We start from the raw sequence: 9,536 nt of genomic DNA, 5'->3' as shown, positions 1-9,536 counted from the left end.
TGATCTAGGTGGCAGATTTCCAGCATTTGGGTTAAGGAAAGGTTTCTGAAGAATAGTGGGGCTTTCAAGGAACAAGGCTCGAAGCTGGACGAAAGCCGACATTCATCACAAATAATTATAGGATCAAAATAGATCTTTCGATAGAGGAAAGAAACAGTATTTTAAGATATAGAATCAATCATATGATCAACAATTTCAAGAATCAGGGTTCTCGAGGTTTAAGCTCCACAATGACATAATCAACTCTTTTCAAAGAAATATAAACCATTTTCATTTTCAAAATCAATTTACTGAACAAAAGTTTCAGTTCCCTTTTTAAATAATCACTTAGAACCCTTGAGTGGATCACTTTATCTTTCCATATCATTATATACGGGTGATCCGCCCGTATCGACCTCCATTCCGGTCTTTAAGGTACCAATCGGCATAATTTCAGCCTTAAGTTGGACTAGCCCCGCTAGCCTCTTACCATGACTGGACTAGTCCCACTAGCCTCTTACGTCCCAATCCAATCCATTAGGAATTCATTTGGAAAACCTTGAGTTGGAAAAACAAATAGGTTCTCAAAAATCCATTTTATCATTACCAAGCATTTGAAATCATTCGGACTCTTTCAAGTCGAAACTCATTCTTAAATCAGATTTTTAAGGAAACAAAGTTCAGGGAGTGATTCAAAGATACGCAACGAACAAGTCACAAGAATTCTGTATCAAGGATAACAAGGTACTAAATTAGAAGGATCAGCATTGATTTAGGGATCAATAGGGTGATCAAGAGAAACAGGGTATCATTAAACAGGGGTGTCAAGAATAATCAAAAGGTTCAATACAATTCATGGCTTAATAGGTAACTTGAACAGAAAAGACAGATTATCAAAGGGTGAAATCAATAGGCTTATCAATAACTGGTTATCAAGAATAAGGGTACTTCAAATCAATATTAGGGTTTAATAAAGCAAGGGTTTCATACTTAAACAGTTCAATACTCTACATGGTATGAACAACATTCTCTTATAACCATTTACACAAGTAATCAGAGTTACTTTCCTGAATTTGCTTTCCTGAAGGTTGAACTACTGCCACCTAGTAAATCCTTTCCTTTCCTAGCCTGAATGCCCTCACGCTCCGAATCTACAATAAAACCAAAACCTTAAACAGATTCTCAACCCTCGTTCCCGGAACGATCACTCAATATGATAACTCGACTATATTTTTGACTCGAGTATACGAATATAGCTTATACACATAAGCACAAAGCACATAGAATTTAGCATAACCCTTTTCTTGCAACTTTTAAATCCTTATACACTTAACAACCAAAGCGTATTCGCTCAACCTTGGCTATTTTTCAATTACACTAACATAGCTTTTTTTACGACCATAGCTATCACTTATAACTCTTAATAATAAATGATTTAATTTCCTTTTTCCTTCATTCCTTAATTCAAACCATACATACAAAACACAACCAAGTATACTCAATTTCAACCTCATATAATCAAACACAACTAATGCAATTCACAAGGGTCATTTAGCACTTAAACTTATCCCTTTTTAATCAAAAATCCGAATCCTATTTATATTAAGATTCGAAATTAACACTTTCTTTTAATTATTAAATTCGATCATAAAAACCATCCAATCTTTATCATGCAATCAATTTCTCACTAGTCATTAAGATAATTGCAAGAACCTACTTAGTTCCTCCTTTTTACTACTAAGACCAATTCGGGTTTTTCCATAAATCAAACATGCAAGAATCAATTTGACATGCAAAGTTATATACCACATTTCCACTTATTCTAATCCCTTATTAAATCATTTTATCCATTACATCACCAAACCATGCATTACTTAGCAACTTCCACTTAATCATCAACATGCATTCTCTTATTCATCAAACTAATCCCTTTTTAAACCAATTTCCATTCGGCATGACTCAAATTTACAACTCAAGGACAAATCAATGACATGCACATCTTGATCTTCTTTAAAACTAGCATGCAATCACTTTTAGGCCTTATAAACTTAGTTTTTACCAAGATTAACTCACAAAATCAAATTCCTTTTCTTATCAACAACCATTCGAACAAAAACATACATACATGCTCACATACAATCCAAATTCAACTCTTCACTATATCAAACACTCATTTTCATTGATTAGACCAACTAAATTTCTTAACACAAATCCAAGAATTCGAATTTCACATAAATCACAACATGCATGCATCATCTCAAGTTTATAAATCACAAATTAATTGTAATTATTTTATACTTTCTATTAACAACTATCCATCTTCGATTTCATTGTCAAAAATCAACTTGATCTCTTTAAAACAAAAACCCATTCAGATATTTAGAAAAACACCGCATGCAACCACTAAAATTAGAGTGTATTTAGTCTAGAGTTCAGTTTACACATCATAACTCACCACCGGTTCACCGGAGTTCATCACCGGTGGCGGTGGCTTCACGGTGGTGCCCACATTCGAGGGTGTCCAACCACGAAACCCCCGATTTCCGTCAATTACGCAAAATAACTAACATGCACATCTTTTCTATCATTTGTTTGCAAAGAATCAAGCTTAAACAAGATGACATCAATCAATAACAAGAAGAAACATGTGGTTCTAGGGTGAACACACACACCGAGCACACAAAACACACACACATCGACATGCAAGCTTAATCACACACATGCACATGAATTAAAGCTCTTGCATGGAATAAAGATGAAGATTCATTGAGTGTTTCAAAGAATTAGAGAGGGAGAGACAATATACCGAGAGGAATAAGAGAGAGAGAGTTGCCGAGAGAGAGTGAGAGAGAATTCGGGAGAGAAAGAGAGAAAGTGAGTGAACAAAAGAAAGAAAAGAAAGGAAAGTGGGTTATATATACCACTTGGAAACAAGGGCAATTTGTTAATTTACTAACTCTCTTTTTAACTCACTCATTCCTTTTCTTTTTACTCAAATGCAACAAAATTCAAATATAAAATATATATCTCTCGGGAAGTCGAGGATTATTGAAAATGACAATTTTAACACGTAGGCCTCAAAATTAGCTTTTTAACCATTACTCATAATGAATTTTTGAGCGAACGGTTGATTTTATATGAATTTCGCAAACTTGCTTTAATAAATACATTTTTCTCATAAAATCAATTTAAAAATGCAACGACCCACAATTATATTCACTCATCATTTTTAAAAAGTCTCTAGGACCATTACGAAGATCACAGAACAAATCCCATGCTTTTATCTTACTCGGATGATTTTATAAAAATGCACGAAGGTTAATTAAACCTTTATTTAAATCATGTAATTCCTTTAAAATTCACAAAATTGACATAGAACACATAGTCATGCACATAGTCAAGCAATCACACATATACAGTCATATAACAACTCAGGTCTGATCATAGAATCTATCCCTCTTTAATCTTTATCCTCTTTTACGCGTACCGGGTCACGTTCAGCCTGACGTCCCGATGCTTAGCGTTTCGATTACGCTTCTCAATATCTTTACCAATCAACACGTCACTTAGGACGAAATACTTTTATTTACTCTTTCATTTCATTCAATCACACATAATTCACATTTTATATTCTTTAACTCCATATTAGGACGGGTTCCGTTCTACCTGACGGCCCGACACCACAGCTTAACTTCTAAGCTGACTCTTTAAATTGGAACGTTTTTATCCACGCTCCTAAACTCTAGTATACAGATAAGACAATTAATCAACACTTAGTCTCATAATTATAATCATATCACATAACACATACTTTATTCACTTAATTACGTCACAAAATTCTCAGTCGTCACAATGCTGCTCTACTTCTTTCTCAGCTCTAGCTTCCTCATCCAACTCTTGAGTTTGTGCGGGATTAGCAACCTTCCCAGACCTCAAAGTGATTGCCTTTACCTGCTCCTTAGCTTCCTTCTTCCCTGGCACTTCAGTGTCAATAAGTAGTGTACCAGGTTGATGATTTAGCAAGGCATTGGCAATTTTCCCAATTTGATTTTCCAAGGTCTTGATAGAAACAACTTGGCTCTTGCACATAAGCTTCAACTCCTCTAATTCATATTTTTCATTAGCTTGCTGCAGCTGGAGTTGTTGTTTTGGTGCATACTGCGATTGCTGAAAACCAGGGGGGTTGTACGTCTTAGCTGAATATTGCTGATAAGGTTGTTGAACAGCATTCTGAGCATTGCTCCAACTGAAATTAGGATGATTACAATTGTTTGGATGATAGGTGGCTGGCACAGGTTGCTGCGATCGCTGGTAGTTGCTCACGAACTAAGCCGATTCATTAGAAATTACGCACTGATCAGTTTCATGGGCACCAACGTAAAGTTTACAGACACTAGTGATTTGATTAACTCCATAATTAGACAAAGTGTCCACCTTCATTGTCAAAGCCTTAAGTTGGGCAGCGATAGCAGTTGCTGCATACAGCTCCAGAATTCCTGCAACTTTTCCCTGAGTCAACCTCTAGGTAGGATTCTGGTACTCATTAGCAGGCATCAGTTCAATAAGTTCATAAGCTTCATCATAGCTCTTAGCCCATAAGGCTCCTCCTGATACTGCTTCAAGCATGGGCCTAGAAGTAGGACCCAATCCATTGTAGAACAGTTGATAATCATCCAATCAGGCATGCCATGGTGTGGGCACTTCCTTAGAATCTCCTTATATCGATCCCAAGCCTCACACAGAGATTCCCCAGTTTCATGCGCAAATTGGGTAAGAGCATTCCTGATTGCTGTTGTCTTCGCTATGGGAAAGAATTTAGTGAGAAACTTTTGAGCAAGATCTTCCCAAGTTTCTATAGACCCTGCTGGTAGAGAGTGTAACCATCACTTAGCTTTGTCCCTCAGAGAGAATGGAAAGAGTCGTAGCTTGATAGCATCTTCAGTCACACCATTGAACTTGAAAGTGTCGCAGATCTCGATGAAATCCCTGATGTGCAAGTTGGGATCTTCGGTAGGAGAACCCCCAAACTGAATTGAGTTATGTATCATCTGAATCGTGCTTGACTTGATCTCAAAAATGTTAGCCGTGATGGATGGTCTAATGATACTAGACTGAATCTTAGGCTTAGAATAGTCCATCAAAGCCTTCAGATTTGCTGTTTGATCACCCATAGCTACTATAATTGGCTCTTCAACTTTCTCTTCTTCTTCTACCTTCTTTTCTTCCTCAGAAACTTTCCTGTGAATTACCACAAGTTCTTCCTCGGCTTTATCCAGTGTTCTCTTACGAGTACGCGAATGTGTATGCATACACCCTCGCTAGATCACCTGAAACAAGACAAGGAAACAATTAAGTTACAACGTCCGAGTCAATGAACTATGACCACTGATGGAAAGCACATAAACTAGTAATTAACTGCAGTCCCCGGCAGCGGCGCCAAAAACTTGTTAGTCGCTAAACACGCGCTAATATTACACGTAAGTATACGAGTTCGCAAGTAGTATAAGATATAAATCAGATTCGATCCCACAGAGACTGTATTGGTTAACTATCTAAATTACACACCTAAGCAACAATGTATGGTTATTATTAAATGCTAAGACTATAACAAATTAAGGTTGGTTAACTAATATTAACTACTAGAATTAAACACTTGAATTAGTCAATATTAAACACACATGAGATCCTAACTTTATTACTACTTCATTCAATAGTTATTGTTATTAACCTTAGCATGTAATGGTGATGATATTAATCGAACAACACGAAACTGATAATCGCCAACTTTCGTTGTACGAATACCATTCTACTAAACATCCACAATTTAGATAGAAGTTGAATAGGCATCATTTATGTTGAGACCCTATATGTCTACAGAATTTGACAACATAACAATTTAAGCATAAGTTATTCATGATGATTCCACAGGGCAAGTAAAACGGTTAGAGTTACCCACTAATCATGTATACAACACATGAACCTATGCTAGCATGGCAAGTTCTAAATCTCAAGATCCAATGTCGCTTCACAAGAGATTAACATGCTATCTTACATGTTCGCGACACATATAAGACGAATAAGCATAACCTATACTAGATATCATATAATCACCACATACCAAGGTATTAAACAATTAACTAAAGAATTACATAGTAAATCCGCTAGAATCCCATGATCACGATTAGCCCATAATAGAACTCATCGTCACCATGGGTTCATATGAAAGCATGATAATAACACAATGATATAGGGTTGAAAAATACTTAATAAATAATGAAGTACATCACAAGAGTATTAAGGTTCAAAGCATAAAGAAAACTAGCATCCACTGTTACAATGAATTAAAAGAATCATAAAATAAACTAATGCTTCATCTTCTTCGTTGTTGCGTGCTAAAACGGTCTTCTCAATCTTCTTGCCTTCACTCTGGTTGAAGAAAATGTCTTCCCATAAGGTTTATATAAGAGTCCAGGAGTCACCGCGCCAACAGAAGCCCAAACAAAATTGAAAACAAATAAAACCAGAATCTGAAATTCCGCACACACGCGGTCGCTTGCTCCCTCCACGCGGTAGCATGCTGGCACGCGGTCGTGTGCTACCCTTCTGGAAAATTCTCTATTTTTCTCCCGTTTGTGCTAATTTCTCTGCTCATCACCCCTAGACTAATTCCAAGCACTTCTTTAAGATTTATTAGATGAAAACCACCTATCTAAGCAAGTTATACCCTGAAATACAAAAACACTAGAAACCGCATCAAATACACAAAATACTTGAGTCCAAGAAACCAATTCAAGCTGTTATGAGACGCTCTAAGTGGTATAGAATGCCATTTATCACGCATCGAGGTTCCGAGCGAAGGACCTGAATGCTGAAGTCGGATCCAGGATAGACTATTAGTAAGGCGAAAAAAAAAGTCAAGTGACTAAATCGGTTCAAGGTCAATCAGAGATGGTTGTAAAACTCTGCAAGGCAAGTACCCCTGGCCATTCTTTTATGGTTCAGTACATATGAATAGCTAATATTTTAATCTCGTAATGGAATAGAAATGTTTTAAGTTACGTATCCCCTGTAGTTATAAATCATTGTTTAAATATGTTTTGGGGAAAAGTAACTTCGAAAGGTACCTATCTCGAATGAAATCATTTGCGAACTAGATTTTCTATGTGTGTTGTTAAAATGAATGGTTTTGAAATGAGATAGGTACAAGTGATTTTGAAAACCGGATAAAACGATCAGATATGGGATATATAGGGGCTATAGTCAGCCTATTAAGGTGGAGTAAGAGGCTAATTCGGTTGCGCGCACTATATTTATCGATTAGTCCAGTAGGTCAGAGACCTAGCTAGTCTCTGAGTTCCGGAACATGTTTATGGGATGGCAGATGGAGCCGTCTGGTGTTGATAGCCTGATCAACTATCTTCACATATCCACTACGTATCTGATTTGGATATTTGGTTCCCGTAACGGAACAAGTGATTTATACAGCGGATTTGGAAATGAAAATGGCATGCTAGAATTAGACTCTGGTATTTCTACACAGCACACTACTGATGCTATTGTTTTACAGAGCATGCTAGTTTTGATATCCAGTTTATGCTTACAGAGCATGCTAGTTTTGATATCCAGTTTATGCATGTTTTACGTGTTTTCTAACGAGTTATGAATTCTGATCCTATAACTGTTTCACCATAAATTGTTTTACTTGTTATTCATATAGAGGTACTGTAATAACCCCAATTTTTGGAATTTTTGAAACACGGATGATAGTAACTTTTGCTGATGATGCTGATTAAGGAAAATTATCAGACCACACTATATAGGAGTACTGTTATGGAAATTCTAAGATCGTATTAGTATTCCATAAAGTAAATGAGTGTATGTAAAGGTCGTTAGAATTCGACTCCGGACACTTTGATTTTTCCCCGAAAATCCACCAGATACCAAAGGAATTGAGTATAAGGTAACATGATTAAAAGGATTTAAATTCAAGGATTATAAGAGAGGATCATAAAAGGAATATAAAATATTGAGAAAATTTTAGGGGAACCCAAGTAATAAGATCCCGGATATGATCCCTCAAACGATTAACGAAAATGAGAGATAAGCGAGTCGTAATACCCGATTTACCTTAGACTGTTTTTGTTCTTAACTTCAGGACCCATGAACTCAATGTTAGATTCTGATGATTGCCATGTTTAGATTGTTCATGTTACGAGATTCGTTTTGATATGTGGTTCGCTTGAATCCGATGTACGGTTTAGGAGAAACGACCGTTTTAAGTAACGGCATTTCACGAACGAACCATTACCCCTCGCCTTACTTTGAAACCTTGGTTAAGGCCCTTAAATGACTAATTGGAGTATTAAACAATTATCTAAATTGGATTAGGCATTTGGTAGAGTACTCACGAAAGAATCTCCTTAAAGTTCTTAATGGTTAATTTATTAAAAATGGTGGAGCCAAGGGTACTCGAGCGACTTAAGTGAATCGTTAAGCGTATAAGCGACCATAAGAGAACGTTTGATTCTAATTGGTTAAAGTCTAGTTTCTTAAGCAACTTTGGTTAATTCCAACTTATATGTTGTTTATAGGTTACCAGACTCGCCCTAGGCCTTTTACTATCCCCAGTCGCTCAGGCAAGTTTTCTCCCCGTTATACTGTTGTTGTGATGTATATATGTATATGTATTATCTTGTGATAAGTGCATGATTGTAATTAGCAAATCTTGCGATATATTGGAGCATGCTGATATGGTATATATGCATTCCTGTTTCGTAATCTTGATATCTAATTGTTGATTCAAATGTTTATAAGTTGCATAATAACTATGCTAGAGATAAACAGTAGTTGCGTATACCCTTAGTATTAGGGACCCAAAGGTGAACATTTTCTAAACCGGGAGTCGATGTTCCCGAGTATAATATATATATATATATATATATATTTATATATATATATATTGATATAGTTTTCAAAACTATTAATCGAATAAGGTTTATTCGATAACTTTATTTTATTTAATGAATATTATTTTGAATATTCATTCGAGGACTTATGACTCCGTTTATTTTAGTTAATTAAAATTATCTTGAATATTCATTCGAGGACTTATGACTCCGCTTATTTTATTTAATGAATATTATTTTGAATATTCATTTGAGGACTTATGACTCCGCTTATTTTATTAAATAATATTCTTTATTTTATTAAAGAATAATGTTTCGATAATCAAACTAATTTTTGATTATTTAAATAAAGATTGTAATTTCGTATAAGTATATCTTTGGTTATTTATTATTCATTTCAAGTATAAGTTTTAAAACTTCTACTTCAATTATTTTTATAAGGATTATCCTTATGGGAATATTATTTAAATAATAATATTCAGATATTTTCTAATATATTGGGACTGATTTATTTCATTAAATCAGCATTACTCCAAATATTCTTAAAAATGTTTCTGAGTCTTCAAAATGATTTTAAAAGTTAGAGCGGATCCCAAAACTCATTTTCAGATTTAAGATCTTCCTTTCGAAGGGGACTTGAATGTTCGCTCA

The 9,536-nt window shown here is 35.4% G+C and overlaps 1 non-coding gene across 1 annotated transcript; it reads left to right on the top strand.

Annotated features, from left to right (window-relative positions):
- Positions 1-4,662: 4,662 nt before the first annotated feature.
- LOC141663472 (small nucleolar RNA R71) lies at positions 4,663-4,769 on the top strand. Its single transcript, XR_012551540.1, has one exon. It is a non-coding gene; the product is annotated as a small nucleolar RNA R71 (small nucleolar RNA).
- Positions 4,770-9,536: the final 4,767 nt, after the last annotated feature.

This window comes from Apium graveolens, chromosome 5, assembly GCF_009905375.1.
Source record: "Apium graveolens cultivar Ventura chromosome 5, ASM990537v1, whole genome shotgun sequence".
Lineage (NCBI taxonomy): Eukaryota > Viridiplantae > Streptophyta > Magnoliopsida > Apiales > Apiaceae > Apium > Apium graveolens.
This window is presented reverse-complemented; position numbering and strand designations above follow the sequence as displayed.